This window comes from Grus americana, chromosome 2 (genome assembly GCF_028858705.1).
Source record: "Grus americana isolate bGruAme1 chromosome 2, bGruAme1.mat, whole genome shotgun sequence".
NCBI lineage: Eukaryota > Metazoa > Chordata > Aves > Gruiformes > Gruidae > Grus > Grus americana.
In genome coordinates this window covers 9,503,820-9,528,313 of record NC_072853.1, presented here as the reverse complement: position 1 = coordinate 9,528,313, position 24,494 = coordinate 9,503,820, and the positions used below count along the sequence as shown (strand labels likewise).

At 41.4% G+C, this 24,494-nt stretch overlaps 1 protein-coding gene across 4 annotated transcripts in view; it reads right to left on the bottom strand.

Moving 5' to 3' along the window:
• The window catches only part of KCNQ3 (potassium voltage-gated channel subfamily Q member 3), a 209,516-nt gene that overhangs the window by 96,749 nt on the left and 88,273 nt on the right, over positions 1-24,494 (bottom strand). The gene's annotated exons all lie outside the window — the stretch shown is intronic.

Sequence of the window (24,494 nt, the reverse complement as noted above, 5' to 3'; positions counted from 1 at the left end):
CGACTTGGCCGTATTACGGCAACGGAATGATTTAGCGATCACAGATAGACACATTTGCAATGGAGAAACCACCACCACGCTTAGCAACAGTTTTCTCCCTGGCTGGCCCACAGAAGAAGTTGCTATGACACAGAGACCTCCAGTTTTTACCAACAGTTGCTGAGATCATATTTCCAAAAGTTGACAAACCTCTCAGCCTAAAAAAGGCGAAAGAGCACAGGACTGGAAGGTAGTGCATGTGGTTCAGCGCTCCCCCACTTTAATCCACAGCGTCTGACTGCTGACGAGATAGGCTATTACAGCTCCTTTAGGGCTCTTCAGCGTGCTTGTGCCAGTTCTTAATCTACGGATCATTGACATGATGGAACATAATGGCAGCTTCAGAGCCCATTATATTTGCAGTTGTCAGACTGAACACAGGGAGATGCTCATCAGCAGAAACTCACTATAATGCTAGATATAGACATGTTCATGAAGCCTTTAATCTTTCATACCAGAAAGGTGCAAAACACACCACTCCGCATTTTTTTTAATTGCAAAGGCCAAATTACCAAGTATAATGAAGCAAAATGATTTCATTAGAGTTGCTTTTTTCTCATTTTTAAGCTAAAACATCACAATTACAAGACCACCAGAGATTCAAAGCATTATTTTTATTCCTTTGCTTAGTATCTGATTAGAAAATACATTTTTAAAGACTGCGTAGAATTGCTATGCACCATTACAACTTTCCTGACAGATCTCTCTTATAAGCACATTACTGTTCAGAGGTGAAGGGTAAAGAGCTACAAAGTGGGATTCAGAAGGGTATCTCAACAGCATCCTGTCCAAGATGCAGCTTAAAAGGACACTAGCCAAAGCAATTAATTAAATCATACCTACTTTCACCTTAAAAATTTCAGATCTCTACACTGCCCTTCACACGAATAACAGTGGAGTGGGTAAAAGTTGTCAGCTTTTTGATGAAATGAGTGGCAAGCAGAGATTTGATTCATGACCTGGCAGGTAGCAACAACAACAAATGCTAAGTATGGTTTTATTGTCAAAGCATTGATGGGCTTGGCTTGGTTCTGGCTAAAGAAAAAAAGTCTCCAACTTTCCCTTCACTTAAACAAGTTCAAAAGGGGGAGGCTATAGCTTTTCCCTCAGCAGACAGAAGTTGAAATGGAGAAGTTATATGGAGGTCAGGATGACTCTAAAAGCTCCATGAAATGATCTCATCCTCCACCATTGCCTGATTCACTTCAGCTTCTTTCTCTTGTGTCTGAGCTTCTCCCCTGAGATGACAACTTTGACGGCAACATCTTGAGAGCCTCTTCAAAGTAATTTCAAGCAATCTACAACTACCATGGGGCTGAAAGCTCCTAGCTTACAAAGCAATAGCAGCTGTGTGAGATCTGGCTCATCTGCCAGGATGATAGCTCTGCAAGCTTCTCCAGCCTCCTTTGCAAGCAAATAGCTTACCCACTTGATCACAAAACAATTCATTGAAGCTCCACAGGATCTGGGACCCAGCTGTGTCTCTACCTTGTTCTTCTCTGAGGAATTGCAGCATTTCTCCAAGGACAAAGTCAGCAGGTAATGCTACCAAGGCAAACATCAGTGAAAGGTGCAGGATGAGTGCTAGCAGGGTATGTAGGGAGCAACAGAAGCCATAGCACAGCTTCCCCATCCTAAGCATAATCCTGGTGTTAGAAAGATCAGCACTAATGGAGAGCTTCCTCAGTCCCTTACTTGTTTGCTGAGGGGATCAACATGGTGCAGAGAGCTTTTCCAGACATTCACAATGGTCCAAGCCAACATCCAGATTCAAACATCCATCCTTACTTGCATTTGAAGTTATGGTTCACCAACGCTGCCAACTACATATGTGCTTAATCTTTAGCATTTTGGATCCAGCTCAGCATGTATCACATAGTCTATTAGAAAAAAATAACCTTTAGCTATCACTGTCCTTGGTCAGGCTGCAGCTCGCAGCTGAAATTCCTCTTTGGAGTCTTTCTTTTGTGTTAATGGGAAAAACATCAGATACTGAAGGTGTGTTTTGAAGTGATGCTGGTAAATAGCACTGACTTTTGTGGCCCCTACCTAAGTCACCTTGAAAATTATTTTATTATTACTTAAATTTATTTATTCTCTCCCTCAAAACTCTCACCCAATATACACTTGATAAACCTCCCTCCATGCATGTACATTGCTCAAATAAGTGTTTTAACAAGTATTCAATATTGATAGGTTAAGAGGTGACTATCTATTAATAAGTAAACAGATGGCTTTTCTCCAGAAGAAGTTATATCCAGAATTACATAACTTAGGAAGAGAAGCTGCTTTAATGATCAAATAAATTACTAGACCTGGCAAACTAATCACTGCAAAAGCCCACTCACTTTTTTTAATGTTTCAAAAAGCTCATAACATAAAGTCTTGTTCCCGTATCCTGTTTCTCCACTCTGACTAAGCTGATTTTCATGTTTTGCTAATGTTCATCTGTGGTATCTTTGAGCTATGAAACAGAACATCTCCACGTTGAGGAAGCCATACATGCTGCACTTGCTAAATCTGATTCCCTTCCCAGTCACCGGTCAAAAGAACAGGGGTCCAAACGCTGCCTTCGGCAGAAACAAAGCCATGCTGACTCAATTTGTCTTACACGAAAAGCAAACCCAAACTGTACAGCCAGCCTCACAACATAACAGGTCCCAGCCTATAAATACAGTTACATGTCTCAGATCTTAAAAAGCACAAAATAAAAATAGTACAAGCATTTTTTTTTTGCCCCTGTTTTATTATTTTGACACACAGAGGTGCTGGCCAGGGCAGATGCCACACAACCACATTGCTCAGTGTGGTCTGTCTGGGCTGCGCCTGCATGGAGGGAAGGGATTGTGCAAAATGATGCTATGCAAAAAATGTCCATGCTTGTGGTGTGGATTCCCAGCACTGACATGACAACCCAGTTCATACCTGTGCCCTGTAATTCAAGGGAGAAGCCCCCTATTACACTCATGAGACTGCGCACTGATTGAGAAAATGTCAGGGTAAAATAACAGCAAAGATCTTTGATGCTCTTGAATGAACTATGATTACTGCATTGTCTAGAAAAGTAGCTCAATTAACAGAGATACATGCATGGAGGATTACTGTGGTAAAGAACACTCTCCTTCTAACGACTTTCTGCAGAAATTTTTACTCAGAGGGGATTTTAAACATTAAATGCTGGGCAAAGAGAGCACTGCAGGTAAAGCTCAGCTGTGTTATTGAATTTTGAAAGAAAGAACAATTTATATTACTGGAACATTTAGAAACAATTCAGGCAGAGATAATAAATGATTAATGACTATCAATAAATGGTTGGTCAGTGGTTATGACAGTTAAGAATCTCAGAGGTTGACAGATTTGCTAATGTGATGGGATTGTACTGTGTATAAAGTACATGCCACCCCTGTTAGCTATATGCTTTTAACGCCTTCTTATTTTTATTTAACCTTTTAAAACTATTTATAAAGATGGACTGAATATTAACTTAAAAAAAAAAAAAAAAAAAGGATTTCATCCTGTTGGATCTACTGTAAAGGTACAATGATTTTGAACTCCTGATATTGACTTTTAGCCACAGACAAAGTCTAGAAGCCAGAGTCAAGTTCAGCGACTGTACTGGTTTGGTGTGTGAGGTAGAAAGGCAGCTGAAGCAAACACTGGTTATTTATTCTGTGATTTCTTTTTCCGTTTGCGTTTACCTATTTACATCTGTGATCCCTCCAGGTTAGTCCAAGAAACATGTCTACCTGCCTCTGCAGCATTATGGTCCTCTCTACAGTCCACCTTCTCTCCCTGCATCTTACACTTTCCTTGCTTGCACTGCAAAGTCGCAGCTACCCTCCACTATTGCAAATATGGATTCAGAATCAATCCCTACCAAAGCAACACATCTAGGGCCACCACCCTCCTTCATGGATGGGAAGCATCATTCCATGGGCACTGTCTGTCTTGGCTATAAAAGTGATTCACTCTCCCTGCTCTGCTGCTGACCTTTTCAGAATTACACCCACAGCTGGCCCTGAAGCAAATAAACTCTTAGTGCGAAGGGAAATAAACCCCGCCTTAGCCCATTGCAGGACTTTCTAATTATCTCTGAAATGCTTTTGCACTTACAGCTGATCTTGGGGGGGTCACTGTATAGTGGAGCTGACACATGCAAAAGCATCCCCCCAAATCTGGGAAAGCTACAGACCGTTGAAGAACAGGCTGACAATGCCAGGTTTATTTCTGAGGACAGATAGATGAGATGCCAACTCTCTACATAATATGTTTAAAATACCTATTACCATGCTGTTGGGAAATACAGATACAGCTGACGTAACTTATGTGCCCCAGCTTTGTTACACCTGAGCTATTGTCCAAACCTCCAGTACTGAATCAAAACCCAAGTCAATAGAGTCAACGGGAACCAAATGTAAGAGGCTTTAGGATAAGGGAAATGGCACCCTAAGCACCACTGATTTTAGTGACCAGCTCTTTCCCTGAATATAATGGGGAAGCAGGGACATTTGCTTAGATATGGGTGTTTATGTTGCAAATAACCACATTACCCAAGTGAATTTCACACTGTTTATTAACGGTCAATGGAAGGGAAAAGAGATTTCCCACTGCAATTTCAGTCTGCTTAGAAAGGTTGTGTTGATTTCTGGGGTTTAATCTCCCTCTACTATAGAAAATGCTGCCATTTTGTGAGCCCCACACTGGGGAATGGTTATTTAAGTGTCGTATACCTGCACAATCCTATAACTACCGAAGCAAAGATTTTTCACAGTATTTTTTTTTCTGCAGCTGGGCTGCTTGTTGTAACTAAAACTAATTGAGAAAAGAAGAGCTATTGTCAGTAAGATTCAATTTTTTACACAGAAGGAAACATACTGATTGACAAAAGTCAATCAGCAAATCAGGAAGCTGCTAATCCTTTTCCTTAGATGCCTAATAAGAAGGGTGTGTTACTCTCTCCCCCTCTAGTCACTAAAGTAGCTGCGTAAGCTTTATGGAGTGACCTCAAATTTACCTTGGTAAATGCACTGACAGTCCTGCAAGACTGGGACAGAAGTGAATTTTATTTTGCTCCTGGCAGAATTACCAGCTATGACAACTTTAAAACACAACATAGTCTGTTTCTTTGACTCTTGCAGGTCACAGACAAGACCCAACAGTTTCCAAACTGTTTTCTGACAATTTGAGGCAACTGACCTATCTTGCTTTTTGTTAAAGACCCTGTGCTATTGCGTTGGGATGAAAATTGCACAAAGGACTGACCATAAGTCAGGAAATTTAATCAATTCATGTTCTAGTGTATGATTCCCCATATATGGTGCACAAGAAATGTATTGCCTGCAAGAAACTCTTGTGTTATCTGCTGTGTACAGGAAAGCCAAAAGTTAATACTGATACTAAGAGAAAAACATGTATGTAGTCATACCTACAGTGTTTTTCTTTCACACGGGCAGAAGGAGAACAGGAATCAGTCCTACAGCAATCCAAACTTCAATAACCCTTTTCTCTGCATGGATGTGGGAAGCAGCTTTTCTATCCCATAGAAGAAAAGTCTCCCTTTGAGGTGAAGTTCTTCCTTTCTGCTGGGATATTGTTGAGAAGCTCTAGGCAGACATTCACTGCCTCTGACTCCATCTCCCTTCCGTGGGGAAATCTCTGTACCCAGGGCTGTCTGATGTCCTCAATTCCCCCTCAAGGACTCGATTTCCCTGAGGACTCTGCTTGGAATGCCTTGGGGTCCCACTTGGTCTGTCTTGAGATCCAAAAAACCTGAGCGGCCCTCCTAGCAGTGGCACTCCTCGCCCGAGCGTAGGTGGCCGCTGCAGGACACAGTCGCTCTGGAGAAAGAAAAGCTGGTGCCAGTATGTCAGGAAGTGAACAGGCCTGGGCCAAGGCTCAGCCTGGGTGGCTTTAAGCACTTACTTGCAGGGTCTGAATTAAGCATATTATCACTTTAGGCTCCCTTATATGCCTGTACCATCAATTTGGTTTGGTTTTAGTACCAAGAGCACTCTTTATGCTTTGGTGATGACCACAAAGAAAACATAGAGGGACCCACTGATATATCCATAGTGCTTTAACTGGGGTAATTTAGGCTTAAGACACATGGCAGGAGCTCAGGGAAACCTGTCCAAATTCAGCTCCTGACCTGTGACAACCTTGACCACCCAGTGCTTTTTAAACAGCGAGAGCTGAATGTGGCCCAGGCAAGGACCACTGAGTGGTAATGCAAACACCAACTGGAAAAAAACTCACCAAAGCTTTATTATTAAAAAGCTCTATTACTGGTCTCTGTTACTGGCCTGAGCTCAAGATTATAGGTGTATTACCCTTGCAAGTCAGGAGCTGTCTGTTCAACACAGTTATCACTGAGGATACAGGTGATCTGGGGAAATTATTCATGTTATTTCAGATTCAGGTACTTACTTGGTTTTTCACTCTTTCTGTTTTATCTCATTAGAAAGTGAATCAAAGGCAGATCCGTGTACACAGCTTCTAATGAAACCGTTGGAGTGACAAGAGATAGCAACACAATTGAAATCCACACTGTACTTGAGCTAAAACAGAAACTTCTTTTGTTTCTGAGGTTGTTAAATTGGCCAATGCTCAAACTTGTTAGTTAGTTTTAGGAAAATTATAAAGGCCCCTCAAATCATGCACAAGGTATTCCTCAATGGTCCTTACTTTATCTTGAATTTCAGAGAGCATCTATTCCTTTAGGATTAGCTCCACTGCATGCAGTCATCCTACCGAGCTAACAAGTGCTGTACTCAGAATTGCCTAATTGCCTGGTCTTGTTTTCTGTTAAGTCCTTTGTTTTGTTCTTCCATCATGCTGTTGGCTTGTATACTTCATCTGTCAAATTATATTTCTTTACACTATTTTTGGATTCAATAATGACTGCATCTCTTAAAATTCAACCATTAACAAGATGTGAACAACAGAAAACGCCTAGCAAACAAGAGCGCAGTTTCCTCTAAAGAATTATCAATTTTTAGACCAAAGTGCTCTGTTGTCCATAACATCCATATCTCCATTTTTTTCTCTTTCCTGTCCTTCAGCTCTCTCCTTTTGTAGTTACTTAGCCTTAACTCTGTCTTTAAACATTCAAGCTGACACTTGATTGTCCTGGAGTTACACTAGTTAAAAATATATCTGAGTTAAAAATGGCATATATGAGGGAGACTGAGATATAAAGTACCAGCTAGAGAAAATCATTATCCTGTCATGGAAAAAATGTAAACAAGTACTTCTCAAAATGTGGAGTTCTGTTTGTACTGGCTTTCTCTTCCTCATGTTTGGCATTACAGTAGCACCATCACTCATTGCTGCATTGGAACGGGTGAATCGTTGCTCCTCAGGAAAGCTTACTTCCATCGTTCAGCATTACAGTTCCCACACATACATGTAGACACAGAGATGTAAGCCAACCAACTAAAAAGACAAAAAAGAATTTTAAAATACTTTCTTTTTTACATTCCAAGATTTTAAAGCTGGACACCTAAACCTCGGTCTTTCAGGCTTATTTAAGCAAAACAAGATACTTTATGCTCTTACATGCTGAATGGATGCTAAAATCCCTTTGTAATTTACTGCCTAAACTACCACAGCCTTTATGAGGTAGATTTAATTGCTCATTTGGTACATATATATACTTAAAACACATATCAATTTGCTAAATATGAATTTAGACACTGAAGTTTAGGTAAGTATCACTGTTATTTTTTTGTGCAGCATTGAGGACCCATAGTTATTTTTGATGACATAGAGAACATGAAGGATACAAAAGATGCTGGAATGATATTTGGGAGGAAAGCTGTGTCTGTCCACACAACTGAAACATTTCAGGCACCACTCTGTATTTGCCTACATTATCTCCTGGCTCTACTCCTGCATGACCTTCAAGGGCAACTTTCTGAATGAAAGAGGATGTCTTCAGCATGTCCAAGCCAGCTCTGGTCTCTGTTGGGACTGGCTGTAAGTTTGCTAACTGCCATCAAACATAAAGGCAATCTTTACCTCAGAGAACTGTAAATGCTCCAAAGTAGGTGATCTATGTCACTGTTTTTACTGTTTTGTAGTAAAAAAAAAAAAAGGCAAGCACACGCAAAAGGTGGCACCCAGCTACTGGGGTGGTGGAAACACCTACCTCCAGAAGCCAAGAGATAAAATGTAGGAAGTGAAAATGAGTTCAGCACAGATACAATTGGTTTTCCCTGAACATCACGGTGGCTGCAGGACAAAATAGCATCTTGCATCCTTTAAGAAAACAGATCTTCACTACATAAGAGGAGAGAAACCCAGACCAGACCAAAGCCAAGCATTCATCAGCTCAAATTCTCCTCTCCAGAGGGCTTGCCTAGAACATCCAGCTTGTTACAGGTATTAGCTTTGTGAAGGAAATAGGCAGCAATCCCAAGACTCGCTGTCATTACACAGCCACAACCAAGACTATAGTGCCCTAAGGTGAAGACATAATACATACACTTCAGTGTCCCATCCTCATATGATGGCTCACAGTATGGTGGAGGAAGCCCTCAGAGAAACTCACTGTTTTTTTCCCGTATGCAGACTGGCAAATAGTGGCTGGGGAGTGGGTGCCTGACTACTGCCTTTAGCCGTCACACCACGATGGCCAGCAGAGCTAACCTTGTATGACACAAAGAAAAGGCCAGTACAAATTGATTCCCTAATACAGCCTCATTCAGTCCCTGTGCTGCCCCTGCAGATAATAAGGTCCTCCTCAGGCAAGGCAAATTGCAAGCAATACCTATAGTTGTCTACCTTCAACTCTCTTGGAAAGGATTGAAATGACAGTCATAACCAATGAAGAGGCAATTCACCAGTGGGAAACCAACCTCTGGGCCACAACGGAATTGGTCTGTGTGGAGCACTGTGCTTACAAAGAGAATGAAAGAAAATAGGAAGTGAAATTTAAAGGAAAACAAATGCAAGTCTCTTAAAGCTTCATGCTCTTTGCAGAATTACCTGCTGTATTTCCTGTATACAGGCAAATCCTTGGGCAGCATGCAATATTGTGCTGTGTTAACGGACGGTCAAGTTCTATTGATGAACATGCATTGAGTTGTTCTGCCATCCCTCTGTCAAAGCCCTGTAGAATCAGAGTGAAATGGGGCTGGAGGGGGCAGGCAGCTGGCAGTCCCAGGCTGGAATCATATATTTTGGACAGATGACCGTCAAACTCAGCACCTCCTGGAAAAGACATTTCCTAGCCTCGAACATTCTCTCTGCTTATTTAGCTAGACTCACTGCTAAAAATGTTTTCCTAATTTCTAAACGAAGATTTCTCTTTGAGATATTCCTGCACTGCATCATGTCCCATGTGGAATGAACATGGAGAATGGACTATCTTTGCAGCTATCTGTTATATATCGAACATTGTTACTTGACACCTGTCAGTTTTCCCCAGACTGAGCAACCCCAGTCCTGCTCATTTTCTGACATATGTCGTTAGCGCAATGTCTCTAATTGATCTTATTGCTCTCCCCTGGGCTTTCTCCAGCTAGCCCAAATTTTGTTGACGTGTGGTGCTCACAAAACTTCAGACTGAGGACTTACTAACACTGAATGACTTTGGATGATTACTGCCTCCTGTGTCTGCCTTTGCTGTAAGAGCATGAGTTTGTTTACTTAGTCAAGGCCAGCTTCTCACCCACTCTAATTTCCAGAACTACTCCTGCAGATCTGTTTTCTGTGCATTTGAGTCTCTCTGCTTAAGGGCCATATCTGCAACCTTTGCTGAACTGTAATTTGACCATTTTCTTTAAATTTCTCAGATAACTTCTTTTGAATGTGACTCCCACCCAGCAGTGTGTTTGGTCAGTCCCCACTTGGTGGCACCTAAGCAGGTTTCCTATTCCATCATCTATGGTATCAGTGAAAATAATAATAGGCCAGACAAGCCAGACAGCTCTTTAATTTCACTCAGTACAGACCTTCATTCATAATAAACAATTCTTTGCATGATTTTTCAAGTTATTATGCACACAAGTTAAAGCAGTTTTACTCAAACCACGTAACTCTAGACGTTGCATTATATTGTTGTACCAGTAGGTTTAAAGAAGTACCTTGCCTTGTCTTGTAAATCAAAACTTTAACAGGTTCATCTAAGGCTTTCTTGTTTCTCCATACCCTGCCTAGATCCTTTTTGAAACACTACCTCTAGTTTTGTGTTTTGCCAGACTCTCTCCCCAACAGCATCTCTCCTTTCCTTCTGTTGTTTTTCTTTGATGTGGGCTGTAAAGTCCTTCGAGTGCATCTTTTGGTTGGTGTTACTGTCTCATCTAGTCTACCAGAAAGTCTTTATTCCTTAACTTAACACTTCCAAAAAAGAAACTGTGCACCCAAATAAAGGGTTTGCACTAAAATCAAATGAGAACCCAGCACAAAAATGTGTTGATTGAGGGAGGTTTTGTTCTTTTTTATATTATACATAGGATACCACAGTATAAATACCTGTCCTGCAAAGAAGGGTAAGTTCTTGGCATGGATTTGTTTTAGCTTGGACCTATAGCTGAAATTCTGCCTGTGGTTTGAAGTCAACTTGCTACCTTGGGATAAAGCCAATGTTGCCTTGGGTGGAAATCAGTTCAAGAGTAAAGAAACATATAGATCCACATAGGTGTTTGCATGAATGCTGAGTATCTTAAGCTCTTCTTGCAGCAAAGACATTCAGTCAATACAGTCAATGGGGCCTGAGGAGGGGTTCAGTTATCCAGACACCAGCTGCCCACTCTAGGGTAAGTTGAATTACTCTCTGGGCTGCATCAACTTTACTGACTGCATATCCATCGACAACAATGGGATCCTTAGACACAATGAGCTCATTTCAGTTGTCCATGTGGGCCTTTACCCAGTGTCATTTGAGATGATCCAGGATGTCTTTCATTTGCTTCTCGTCAGGGTGCGTCATACAATAGTGAGTGAATGCATCACACCTCTGCATGCAGTCCTATAAAACTCAAAGCTCTCCATCTTCCTTTAGTCTGAAGAACCTAAGCTGGGCTAGCTGAACCAGAAAAACTCTATCTTTGGTAGCCTTCCTCTAGGATATATGTCACATTTCTACACTGACTCAGGGATAGAAAGCCAGGTTTCTGATGCAGTGATGAACATGATGAACAGGGGTCTCTGCTCTGTTTGCACCTCTCCCTGTTAAAATGGCTGTAACAAGGCTGGAGTAAAGCCCTGAGTTACAGCCAGGTCCCAGACTCTTAGCCAAACAGTTTACCCTTTGCTTTCCTTCTTTGATGCATACTTTTGGGTATCACCCTGCTGTGCACTGGTCTTGCTTCACTACACAGTGGGGACAGCTGCACAGAGGAACCTTCTGTATGTGTCATGAATCAGCAAAAATGATCAAATTTATTAGGAATGTGCATCTGAGAAATACATCAAACATAGAGACCCTTCTCTCCTACTATATGGCAAGCTGCACTCGTTGAAAGTCATTGGTCTTATTAGCATAAGGGTAACTAATGATGCTCTGTGGGAATTAACTGTGAGGAGCCCTGGGTTTCAGCCTCACCCTGTTGATCAGTTCACCTAAATGACCTACCACAGGCTGAAAAAGAAAGGAAAATCTTTAAAAAACAGCTTTCAGAAGTACGTGTGTTGTTGGGGTTTCTGAGTAGGTCTCCTGCAGAGATGGCTCTTCATCTGTCATCTTGCCTTGATTTGCCCTTCTGTTTTTGAGGTTTGATCTATCTTTTACGCTAAAAGCCAAATTCTGTGCTTTTAACAGAAGAGTAAGCAATGGTAGCTAAAGACCCTTTTGACTGATATCAGCAGGAAGTTATGTGCCCATTAATTCCATTTATTTGTATTTTAGCAGTGCGAAAGAATGATTGACTTTGACAAACAAACGGAAAGACCCATAGTCTCTGAGGATAGTGTGCGCTAAATAAACTTTCTCAAATTTTCAGGACTTTTGGAATGAAGGCCCAGATACATAAAGGCATTTCACTGCCTCAGTCCCACTGAAATTAATGGGAGTCAAGAGCAAAAGTGCTTTTGTGGATCTTGGGCAATGTGCCTAAACTCCAGTCCAGCTGCCAAGGACTAGAGGCAATGGCAAACTTTCCATAAAGATCAGTGGAACAGGCTTCAGGAAATGATTTATTGTTAAAATCTAATGTTAAGGCAGATCCTCAGCTGAAGTAAATTGTCCCAGGTTTGCGGAAGTCAGTGGACCTTGAACAATTGAAACTAGCAGGGAATTGCCGCGCTTCTTTCATTGCTTTGTCAGTTGACTCAGATGTTTTCTAACAGGAGGCTGCTGGCAGAGGCCACAGTAGTGACCTGTTAGACTATGGGAAGGGTGAGACAGGCAGAGCCTGGTGGATCAGTCTTTGTCCACCTTCCCCATCAGAGGACATTTCCATGAAAGCAGGAGGACAGAGAGATGGAGGAGTCTGAGACACCCTCATGTTTGCTGAAGTCTCCAAGACATTGTTGGAATATTCCCACAGACCCTCTGTGAAAGTGGATCAGTAAGTGAGAAGCTACAAATCCAGCTAAAACACAGTGCTGGGTTACAGCATGTCTCCCCATTGGTTTCCCTGCAGAACATTAGGTAATCGACTTTTAAATATTTTATTTGCTGTGAATTTCAAGCATTTCCCCAGCATGCTGAAATGTGCCAAGGATTGTGGCTTTTGATATTTAAGCCAAAACCCAATAATCTGTTGACCTGTCAAATAAGATATTCCCAGTGTTTAATAGTAATTTTTAAAATCCTGTAAAAGCCATTGTAAAATATTCCTGGCTGCTTTAAACCCTTCACTTAAGGCCTATGTGGAAGAGAGTAAGAGATAAGACCAAAGCCAACATATCCTTTGAGCACTGTGATCAAAGTACATAAGAGATACTTTAACAGAACTGCTGTTGCTGTCACAATGCTGCTGCTACCCTAACGCTCTCGTAGCGCACCACTGGAAAGACTACTAAAGAACTTCTGTCTTTAAAACACCAGCTTCTCATCATAAAACATGCTGGTGAGACCCAAACCCCACAAATATCAGCAGAAGCCTGACAAGTTGATTTTAAGGGGCATTGGATCAGATTGCTGATGGCCTGATTGGACCATTCATTTTAAATATTTATAAGGAGGGTATGCGTCACTAGTCCCATTGGCAAGAACAGATTACTCGTGGCTATTAAACACGTTGATGTGCATTCACACATCCACAGCAGTCAGAATGTGTTGGTAGCAGTGACAAGCTGTACCAGCACTCCCAGAATTTTTTTTTCTGGCTTTTCAGACATGAGTTGCAGGATAGGTGACCTACAAAAGACTCCTTAATTATTGATCCCATTACCGAAGCTACCAATCTGTATATATCTGCACAAACAATGTGATGGTGACAGTTCTCCTCATTTCCCCAAGCAAATACGCATTTTAGATAATTTTTTTAAAAGAGCTAAGCATGTTGGAGCTGAACTGGGGACTGAAGAGACTAGGGTCTTTTCAAAGCCTACGCTAATAGGTGGTAGAATAATAATCTGAGGTTGCTGAGTCCTATAGAAAAGAGGATGGCCTTTAGGTAACAGTCCCCATCATTGCTGAAATCACAAAGATGACCATATGTTCCTACTGAAAACCTAATCAGGAAGGGAAATGGGAAATATAGAACATAAGCTTGATTAATAGAAAGAGATTGACCAAGTTTTGTATTTCAAACTCAGTTAGAAAACAAATTAAAATGACCTTCCTAGTCAGAAGCAAACAGCATCTTAAATTACTTCCACTTTAATTAATCAAGGTGGTAATTAGTAAAACTGGTGTCTTGTGGAATTAGCAGAGATTTAGAATGAGTTACATTTGTACTGGGGAAGTGCTTGTAGCTTGTGTTTTCTGAATAAATAGGAAAAGAAGAGGTTCCTGAGGGATCCAATGATGGCTAAAAATTAATGCTTGTGTACTAGAAATGCAAATCAAGTCCTAAGCCAAGAGCTTGGACCAGTGTGCTACTGTCTACCACCAAATGCAATGAAGTCTGGACAGAAAAAAAATCCTAAAATTGTTCACATTTGAAATGGGGTTACTTCTACGATCTCCAGTGCACACGTGTGCCCAGTAATAGCCTCAATTGAGGAAGGACGACAAGCTAAGCCAGAAAAAAGATATTTGAAGTGTGTTCTTCATCTTGTGTGGTTTCCTTGTCTTTCTTGTGCACTCTTCAATACTGGCTGGATGTTGTTTCTCTCTAGGTTGGTTCAGCCTCTCGGCCCAGATGGTGTGCCATGTCACCTCCACAGCAGAGGAGACACCAGAGGCTCGCCCTCAGCTCAGGAGGACAGCCACGTTGTCATCCACACACTCTCAACAAGAGAACTGGGTCAGAGTACACGCCGGATGCGTACATAGCACCTTTCCCTAAAATAAAGAGCCTAAAGCATACCCATTTGGGTTCCTCAAGCATATCAGAGCTGTTAACATCAAGATGGAAAACAAAGAGACAACATATGAAAAGGTGCAGGGGCAGTGGGGGTGTGCGTGTGCCTGTGACTGCATACATAGCCAGAAAAACTTGGACAAGCTGGGAACGAGGGAATGCAGAGGTATGTCAGAGGGGAAAACTGATGTATTTCATACGCTTCTAACCAATTGTCACTTTTAAAAAATTACTTTCTCTTACACCTGCAGTTACAGGCAAAAATAAAAACTGAAAACCTGGGGAATGTAGATGGCACTAGAGCTGTAACATAGGAAACAGCCACCTGCCCTGGTTAAATCACGACTTAAAATGGTGACCTCAGCAGAACTACAGTGTTAGGGAACTACTCCAGCTGGAGGGGACCTCAGGAGGTCTTTAGATCAAGTTCCCACTCAAATCACTGAAATCAGAGCATATACATTGTCCAGTTGAGTCTTGGAAACCTCCAAGCATAGAGATCACACAAACTTTCTGGACAACATGTTCCAGTGCTTAATAATCTTCATATAAAAAAATTATAAAAAATTTTTAAAAAATTATTCATTCGGTCTGAACTTCACTCGTTGGAACTAGATGATTTTAAGGTCCCTTCCAACCCAAACCATTCTATGATTCTATGTTCCAATTCATAACCACTGTCTGTCTGTCTCCCACTGTGTGCCTTTCCTTGAGGTGCACAGTGGGAGACAGACAGTGGTCATCTCCTTGCTAACCTCTTATGTACTAGAAGGCTGTCTTCAAAGCCATCCCTTCTCCAGGCTGAACAAGCCCTGTTCTCTCAGGCTGTCCTCACTGGGCACATGCTCCAAACCTCTATCATCTTGGTGACTCTCCATGGGGCTTCTTCCAGCATCTTTCTTGTACTGTGTCCCAAACCCGGACAATTGACACAGTACAATAGACAGGATCTAATGAGTGCCAGCTAAAGGGGAATAATCATTTCCCTTGATCTACCTGCTATGCTTCTGTTAACATAGTTTGCAGGTATGCTGCAAACCTTCCCTTCTGCCAGGGCACACTGCTGATGCTTGCTTAGCCTACTGCCCACCAGGACTTCCAGATCCAGATTTATTTATTTATTTATTTTGTTGTAGGCATCCACTCTTGCTGAAGCCATAAGCTATATTTGATCAGAAATGTATCCAGCATCTCATTTCATGACTCCAGGGAGCATAAGATATTGGCTCAATGATTACAACTGGAAACATAATCAGCGCTTCTAAAACTTTGGCAAGTGAAGAACACCAAATGACACCCTGAGAAATCCACACCACAAATATCTGCCATCACAGAATTAAGTGTCTGGTCCAGCAGAAACAATTTCCTGTGCAGATGTAGCCAGAAATTTCCTCGCAGAGAAACACTCCTTTGATTCTTGCTTCTAAGCAATGACAACCTGAACTCCCCCACATGTCCAGCACCTGAGACTCATCTGAGCACTTGTTTGTGCTACTCAGCACCTCTTCAAGGGGTATCAGTCTTAGTCCAGCCTGCCAACCACCAGTCACTGCAATATTTGAAACACCTCTCACACCTATGCTGCCCACTGGTAGCAGCAAGACTTTTGAAGCACTCCGCCAAGTTGCTAGTGCAGGGTACCATGACTTCCAGCTCTCACCCTCAGCCAGCCCTTTTTTGTGGCATTGACTTAAGGCTGAGCCTCTTGGCTCCTCATTCTTGGGCACTGAGCTCAATGTCACTTCCCCTCCTCTTAAGTCTAGCAGGGGGTTGCAAAGCTGCTCTGACAAAAGACATGGTCCATAAGAATAGATGACAAAACAATCATCTCTCGCTGCTCAAGGGAATAAAGCAGCAATGTTGTGGTGTTTGGAAGTCCTCTCTGCGAGTCACAGAGCAGAGCCCCTCTAAGACCCAGGAGACATCAATTAGTGTCTCCAGCTCTGCAGGAGCCACTTATGCAGCTCATCTCTGTGCTCCGTGCTTTGTCTGCCCTCTCCATTTTGTCCTTTTGATGCTCTCTCAAGTTTTTCATTAGTACAAGCTCAGACATGCTGCTTTCTCCAGACAGTTCCTGAGGATCCACTGGCTACATCTATATTAGTAAATAAAGTGACCAGGATTCATTAGTTGTCCCTTGGCATAGCATGGCATGGTTAGGCTCATGCCCATGTGGCCAGCTTTCTTCCCCCATGACACAGGCTGACCTCATCCCTGGTCCTTACTGGGAATCATCTTTGCCTGTACTGTTCCCCAAAATGTGACCTTTGAGGAACTTGGCCTGGTTACGGCCACGCCAAGGAGCATGCTAACAATTGCACAGCCTGGACAGTTAGGACAATTCTTACACTCATGCCTTAGCCCTGTTTAGTTTGTTTGTGCAGACATTCCATCTTAAGCCATTAAGGGCAAGTTTCTCCAGACTTAATGTCTAGGATAAGATTTAAACACACTTCTTAAAAAACAGTCTACTGAAAGTGGAGAAATGGTTACACAGCATGAGCTTTAAATATGTCTACATATTCCTATATTTCCTGCATAATACATAATTCTGCATGTGTATATGCTCACAAAAAATAACTATGGGATGTGCAAATGAATACAGCAGATAACCATGAAATACATCCCTGTATTTCCATTTCAAAAGAAATGTCCTGCAAGGGCTTTTTAAGGGGCTGAACTGACACATCAGTATTTGAAGACTTCATCCTGTGTGTCAATAAAGTTGAGAAATTTATTTCTCAATTGGTCTCGAATAAAATTCACCAGAACAGTAGAATAGAATTGTAGAACCATAGAATGGTTTGGGTTGGAAGGAACCTCAAAGATCATCTAGGTCCAACCCCCCTGCCATGGGCAGGGACACCCTCCACTAGACCATGTTGCCCAAAGCCCCATCCAACCTGGCCTTGAACACTTCCAGGGAGGGGGCATCCACAACCTCTCTGGGAAACCTGTTCCAGTGCCTCACCACCCTCACAGTAAAGACTTTTTTCCTAATATCTAATGTATATCTACCTTCCTTCAGCTTAAACCCATTACCTCTTGTCCTGTCACTACACTCCCTGATAAACAGTCCCTCACCAGCTTTCCTGTAGGCCCCTTCAGGTACTGGAAGGCTGCTATAGGGTCTCCCTGGAGACTTCTCTTCTCCAGGCTGAACAATCCCAACTCTCTCAGCCTGTTTTCACAGGAGAGGTGCTCCAGCCCTCTCATCATCATTGCAGCCCAACTCTGGACTCACTCCAACAATTCCATATTTTCCTGTGTACTCAGGATTCACTGGCTGTCTGCTTGCCATACTGTTAGTAAAATTATGAACATTACCAGTAAGTACTTGAAGTGAGACAAGAAGTTTGTGTTCAAGAGAGAGATATCTCACATCCCCTGAAGGGATGTTTCCCAGATCTACAATGGCTCATCTGGAAACAGCTTCTTCCTGAAAAATCCCCTTTCTGTAAATGGTGCTGATGCACTGAGCGCATCCAAAATAACAGCAATTTTCATGAAGGTCGACTGTCAAGCACACAAATGCAGACAGCTTCTGTCAGGCTGATGTTGCCAAGCAAGTTCTTCATTTAATATGTAATAACAGACTAGTCATACTGGCTCAGAGCACGTGTGTAAATAGAGAACAAGAGTTTTACGTTGTACTTGCATTTGGTAAGGGCGGAGGGAACATCATATGGCCATATGCAGCTTAATGAGATGAGGGACTACATTCAACACTTCAAAGCAATAGAGTGAGAATGACAGAGTCAATATGATGGGTTAAAGTCAATTTACTAAGGACTTATTCATGTCAGAGGATCAGGTTCCCAGCACGCACTTGCAAAAAATGCTCAATACAACCAAAATATACGTGTTATAAAAAGATGAGAGAAAGCAATAAAAAAGAGGTTCCTTCTAGCTTAACCAGGGGAAATGCTCCAGCCTCAGCTCTGATGTTAGATCAGGTTTTTATTCTCACTTTGAGTCAGAGGAGAGCAAGCAGACAGGTGCATCTGGCCCACGCTGCTCCCTGAGAACCACCATGATTCACCGCTCAGGAACAACCAGTGCGTTGTGCCTCTCAGATTTATGCAATAGGTAAAGCTACATGTTAAAAACAACCCCATAAAATCCCCTTATTTTTAGACATCTTTGTGCCCCCTCCTGGGTTTGTGTTTTATGGCTGTTCCTTCATTTTGATCTTCCCCAGAAGATAGCAGCCAGATGGAGGCTGCGGATGTATGTAATGTCAGAAACCATTTACGTCTGACCTACACAGACCCTGATGCAAAGCACAGTGAAGTCAGTGACAGGCTTTTCTCTCCTTCCTGTAGCGCTGGATCAGGTTAGTGAAACTCAAACTTGCAATGGGAGAGAAGAGCCTGCACAGGTGGTTACCTCGGGATGCAAAACACCTTGCTTTTACCTTTCTGTTTTTAGAGGTAGTTGAACATACTTTTTTTTTTTTTTTCAATCTGAAATTGTGTTTTCACCCCAGAACAAGGGAGACAGAGTCACTCTTGTATACAGTCCAACTAGGACATGCAAGCCTTGGGCAGTGACGCATTAGTCACAAACATTAACATCTCCATTGGCACAAAAAGCAGGGGCTAGCACAGTTGGTCTGAAATCTTGTTACTTCTAAGGCTGCAGCAGAGTTTCACATTGTGAATCTCTCTTGTTTATTCATGTGTTTAGCTTCTGTTTATACCTGGTTTTCTGCTGAGATCTGGTGGCTGAAACCAGAAAAATCTCAAGTTTGGGAAGGTGCATTTCAATGGATCTGAGAGACAAGATCAGCAAGATGAAGAATTAAACAAGAGCTGAGATAGTGAGAAGTCAATGCACTTAGCTCCAAATCTAAACCTTTTTTGAGGCATTCTTGATTTCTTTGTTACTACTTCTCTTGTTGAAGGAAAAGAGAGCAGGAGAGGCAATCATTAACCTTACACACTCCCAAAATACCTACAGCACATGCAGCTGGTGGGCCAGAACTGTGACCAACTGATTTCCTGGTGCTGGCCTGGAAGAATGAAAATCAGAAGAGAAGTTTCACATCATCTGGAGCCACGGTGCCTGGGGGCTGCAACGGGGAAGGAGCTTCACAGAAATGCCCTCTCCTCCCCACATCACAGCCTCGGTCTCTCTCTTGTCACCCGACAAGGTATGTGCCCAGCACACAGCTTGATGTGCAGACATGCCCTTTCATGGGACTGATAGTTTGGGTCAGAGCTATGTTGGCTTTCAGGAGGAAGAGAAAGGTGGGGAGGAAGGGGAGGGGGGAAGCAGTGCAAACATTTAATAGTAAAGTATTGCCAGATTTTGAAATTTCTTTGGAAAACAGCATCCCTCATTTTTTTTTCTCCTGCAAATAATTCCTACAAAGAGTCTTTGACATTGAATAGAGCTGCTTTTTGGGAAGAAAAAGTGAGAGAAGATGAAAATGAGCTCTGTTGCTCTTACTCACATCCTAAGCAGTTTCCTTGGACAGAGCAACAACAGGATACACATAGGGGAGAGAAAAGAACAACAAAGATAAAACCTGCCATTTCTGATTTTGGTTCTAACTCTTGTAAACATACTCACTGTAGGAGAAAGACAGACACAACATACTTTCAGGCCACCTGGAGACCTGGCAAACTTATGCCATTGTAGTGCTGTGTAGAGCATTGCTATTTAGCTGCTTTTTTTGGTGATGAGTTCACAGCCAAATGTTCTCTAAGCATGATCCCTTTTTTAAGCACATGGCAAGAAGAGATGGGAAAGAGAAAAAGTAAGCATAGAAAGGGAAAGGAAACATAAGATAAAGAGAGATAGTATAATCCCTATTCCTTGAGATGTTCAAGATTTAGCAGAAGTCAATCAACAAAGGAAAAAAACCAAACAACTAAACCCATTTCTTCACATCCAACTTGCCCGGTCATCTCTTAAAGTGAATATATGAAAGTAAGTCCAACAACATCAGGATGGTTACTGGACTCCAGCAGATAGAAAGAAAAATGACTCTGCTCCTTTCTGCTTTATATGCCCCTTCTCCAGTCATCACTCCTATAATTTCAAACAAATGAGCCGAAGAAGGTTATATGTGCCATTGGCTCATTTTCTTCTTTGTCAGTTAGTTCTACTTCCCAACACACAATTTTAGACAATTGATTTCCAGCTCTACACTTCTCTTGTTTACCAAACATAATCTCAGCACTGCCCTTGATTTGCATCCATAGACCCTTTATTTGGATAAAGCTAATCTGTCTTTAGCTCTTGCTGACTTATATGAACAATCCTTTGCATCAATCTGAATTGGTCTTTAATTACAGTGGATGATGTAGAGTCTAGACCTCTACAAAAGCATTCTGTTGTTGGCTCTAACTTCTATGATCTGGGAAACCATCTGAACCCCGTGGTTTCATTTCCTAGCTGAAAAACTGGGTTATATATGAAAGTCCCATCTGCTCTAGGAATTATGATAGTGAGCAGGGAAGTGATACCAAGAGCATACTGAAATCTCTTCAGAAGTATCTGTTCTTATCAGGGAGCTGCTGGTTTACAACCCGGCCATCAGTCTTCAGGATCTCCTTGAGTTAGACCAGTTTGGTATCCAATTTAGGACACCATGGTGCTATGCCTGAAAAAGCACACTAGCAAAACCTGTTTGACCCAGTGAACTCAGCATTCCTCCTGGTTCCTTGCTTTTTGGAGATGATCATCGCTGGGAACTGTTTGCATAATGAACCATAATCATGAATGAGGACACTTAGATTCAGATTGTACCTCAAACCCAAGCTGGGGCCAGGGTTTGATCTTTAAATCTCTTTAATTGTCCTATCTAACAGGAACTTGCCCTTCCAGAGAATCATCAGGTCCAAGGTTGGTGAGATGAGCTGGGTCTTTTGAAATGGGAAGTGAAATACAGCACCTTTTTGATCTGGCAGCTGCTCCAAAGCACCCCACAGATGTTAGCCACCAACTGATCCCAGCCCTCAGGAATGAAGCTCTCCATCCCCAGCATGCCTGGCCTCTGCTGTCAGCTGATCAATAAAATCTATGACCAGTACGAAAAGGATAGAGGGACCCATAGTCAGGCAAAGGATGGCTGAAGACACAGTGGTGGTGAGTCAAAAGGTGCACGGGGATCAAGTACATGTTCCCCATACAGCGGGGTCATACTCTCATCATCCATATTGCTTCAATATTGATCCACTTCACCAATGTTAAGAAGAAAAATTATGTTTTATCATGAAAAAAAATTCTCATAACTTTTTAGTTTTTCTTTTTTCTTTTAATAATGTTTTAAGAAAATAATTAAAAATTCAACGAAGGGGCTCATCATTCTTATTTTGGGATGTATTTGTTCAGCATAGCATTTTCTTTCATGTTCTGTCACTACAGATTTTTCCGAAATGTCTCTATTTTAAATAGCCTAATTAGAAGAAATTCTCATTTAGGTTATAGCTAGGGTGTCTTTGTTAAGAAATCAACTATATTTACTTTTCAGGTGTGCAGAAAAGAATGACTAGATAATGATAGCAAAGGTTATTGAAGATAGAAGCACCAAGGCACATCAGTATTACTACTTAATTCTGTTCATGCATTGGTAACAGACTATATATTCCACATTACTACAATTTCACTCTCAAAAAATTGATTTCTCTCTGTTTATTCTTTTCCCTTCAGGAGTATAGACTCTTGCTCTGGAAGCTGTTTCAATATATTATATTAGGCACTAGTTCCCAATTTTTGTTCTGATTGCAAACTAATTGACAAGTAACTGGTACGGTTGCCCCTGAAATACTATGCTTAAGTAGGGTCACTGATGTTCAAGAAAAAGGATTCCATGCTAAAGAGAGTCAAAGATCAATGACATGTAGAAGAGAATGGAGGCCCATCTAAGAAGAGAGTACCAGGTAGTAATCCAGTCAGTTTAGCAAAATAAATGTTTTTGGATTCATCAGGAGAATAAATAGTAGGGAAGGAGATGAAGCATTCAAACCATAAACCAACACTGGCAAAAGCTAGGGGGAATAAAAGAGTAATCAAAAAAAGTTACTAAGCATCAGATAATAAGGCTCCAAACCTAACACTCATTTTGGAGTTATGAGGGTAAAATAACTAAAATATTTTCAGACTGTGATTGATATCTTCAAGTAAGGGGTAGTATGAATAGTAGCACTAGAGTTGGCCTTTGATAACTCTCTTAGGCCCCTCCAGTCCATAAACATAGTCCTTGTTCTGAGAATGTCTGAATGAGATGGACAAGAAGATGTATGAAAGAGGCAGACATAAGGAGAATCTGTCAATAAATATGCTCAATTTGCAAGTGAAATGATCCCCACATACATGCACCAAGTGCCAGCCTTGCAGATGTAATTGGAGATCTGAAAGTCAAATTGTGACCTTTCTGCCTCCTTCCCCTTCACTGGGAATAAAGATATTTGTGATGAGAATTTAGCTGATTTTGGGGGGGTGGGGGATGGTAGTAACGCATGAGGCAGAATATCATCACCTCCCTCATCTAGAGACATGTTCACTCTGTGAAAGTCAGATTCAGTGTGTGGCAGACAAGAAATGTGCCTGAATCGCACAGAAAAGCCAGATCTAATGACTCACAACATACTATTTTTACCCAGATCCCTGGGTTCTTATTTTATTTTTACAGCCACTTTTTGTATGATTTGTGTTCAAATCCACTACAAGATAGCTCAGAATGGTATTATTGGTCAAATTAGAGACCCATGAATTTTCACCCTGTGACTGATTCAAGACAGAGGTACCTAGCAAAGCGCAGAAGATGGACAACTGTCTGATTAACCGTGGTCTGTTATATGATTTCACTGCTGAACACTCAAAAATATCCTTGCAACAGAAATGCCTACAGTGATGCCTCCATCTATTACCTACACAGCAGCTTTAGTAATGACAAAAGTTGTCCTAGATGACCTAATATGTATTCTTCAAATGCAGACTCTATGAATCTAAGATGAAACTACTAATCAGAGACAGAGAAAAAAATTTACTGAAATAAAAGGAGGGCAAAATGGGTCACAAGAAGTAAATTAAAAAAATTATCTCAGTGCTGCCTCTAATGTGTTCTAATAATAAATTAATCAACTGCATGATAAAAATCTATAGGGAAATCTGTTAACATAAACTAGGCAAAATCTGACTTTGAACGTCTTTCATAGAGCAATTTCCCAGGTTAGTATGTAGGTCAACTGACACACTGAAGCTCAGCATTCACAAGAATGGCAAAATAAATCATACAGCAACTCTAGACTCTTTTAGTCAATAATCCATTAATGTAGAGAAGCTATGTTTGATTCATGGCTACAGACATTTGAGGGCATTATTCTTCTGTCATTGGAAGCATGGCATATATCTCACAAAAAATTAAAGGAAAATACAGAGACTGACCCTTCTGTGAGACAATGTCTGCAAGGAAGGTGGAAAGCTGTAGTTTTTCCTGCAATTGTTAATCACACTACTGAAAATGATGTTTCGAGCACTTATTCATAGGCCACAACATCCTAAAGACTGAATTCTGAGAGCTGTCAAATGTCTGGCCTCACAATTTGGTTTGACAATAACTTCATTCCCAGGAAAACCCATGGACTATTTCTTAGAAGCAATAAACCCCAAGGTTCGGATGGGAGGTAGGTAAGGATAGACAGGTTGGTTGGCGTAGCCAGAAGGATAATAAATAAAAATAAAAAATAAATAAAAAGGCACAAAGTAATCTTACCTATTTCAACTAAAGAAAGAAAAATTCACCAAAGAACAACCACCCAATAAACCCAACCACAAAAAAATAACCTAAACCAAAGAATCTCAAGTAGAATATTATTAAATAATGGCATTCATTATTGCTTCCCACTCCTCAGTGGATTGTAGGAAATTCTTTTTTTCAAGTTTGATAGGGGTAACATAGGGCACACACTGGATTACTTTTATAGTTGTGGAAAACAGTCATTGGAATTTAGGTAGCTAAACTGCTCTATATCCATTCTAGCTCACTTCCAACTTCAGTCAAATCTGGTTCTAGATTTGGTCCAA